Genomic DNA, 1397 nt, shown 5'->3' on the forward strand with positions numbered 1-1397 from the left:
AGTAAATTTACTATCATGATACTCTAGCATTAATCCATTGTGATTTGTGCTACAATTAAATTATTTATTAACTAGACATGGAAATGTTTATATTAACGTAGGTATATGAATGGGTGACAATAGCAATGAAAGATTGTGATTACAAATCATTGTGATGAACAACATGATGGCAATGTGATTACAAATCATTGTGATAAACAATAGTGATGGCAATGAAGCATGATTTTAGTCGATGATATGAAGGTAATTTAATGAATGAAATGAATGAAAATGTAAATGGAATATTGACATTTCAATTATTAATCATAAATGAGTGAAAATTCATAACAATAATAGATAAAGAGAAGATTTCCCAAATCATGAATGGGTATGGTATATATATCCAAACAATACTCAATGTTACATTAAGTTGGGTCATCATGTTTACAAATAAAATTATCGAAATTGTGCGTTCTGATTTGGCATAGTTTGCGAGGTAACTAACAGTATGCATGGGAGGTTAAGTTATACCCTTCTCACGTGTTTACACTAATCGAGAAAGTAGGTCGGCGTGAATATTTTCACAGCCTGGTATGTGAGAGATACTGAAAGTGTAATTTTGCAAAAATAGACTCCACCTTAGTACTCTACTATTATTCATTTTGTTATTTCTTATGTACGTGAGTGGTTTATGGTCCGTTTCGACCACAAACTCTTTTAGCAGTAGATATCTGCTGAATGTCTTTAAAGCAAAGACGATGGCCAGTCCTTCACGCTCTATTACAGAGTATCGTGATTCTCTGTCCAATAATTTTCTGCTTGCATATAAGCAAGGCATTAGAGTTCCCTCATGTTCCTGTAATAGTACACCTGCGATGCCCTTATCAGACGCGTCAGTTCTTACAACAAATTCTTTTGATATGTCGGGTAATTTAAGAATTGGTTCTGAACAGAGTAATGCCTTTAATTGGTTAAAGCTATTCTGACACACTTCTGTCCAAACAATTTTGTTCGGTGACCCATTCTTTGTCAGATTTGTTAGCGGTGTCGCGATGTGCGCGAAGTTGTAAATGTATTTCCTGTAAAAATTTAGGAGCCCAAGTACTTTGCGTACTTCTTTTTTTGTCTTAGGTGGTTGCAATTGTGCGATTTTTGTTTGTTTTTCTGTCTCGGGTGTCTGTGTCCCATGACCAACGGTATGATTGATCCTGCATTTGAAGCTTCGATATTAGTAAACATAGGTTGCGACACTGTGTCTCTATCAAAATACTTTTTTAGCATATTTGCATGGAATGTCTTTGTTGTGTTGTTAATTTTAATCTCGTAATTAACATTAGATTTTACTGCTGTTATTTTGAATGGTTCTTTCCATGTAGCTAAAAGTTTACTCGATTCATCGGGTAAGAGTATTAGTACTT

The sequence above is a fragment of the Berghia stephanieae genome, chromosome 1 (genome assembly GCF_034508935.2).
Source record: "Berghia stephanieae isolate SIO BIC M18660-M18661 chromosome 1, UCSD_Bste_1.3, whole genome shotgun sequence".
NCBI lineage: Eukaryota > Metazoa > Mollusca > Gastropoda > Nudibranchia > Aeolidiidae > Berghia > Berghia stephanieae.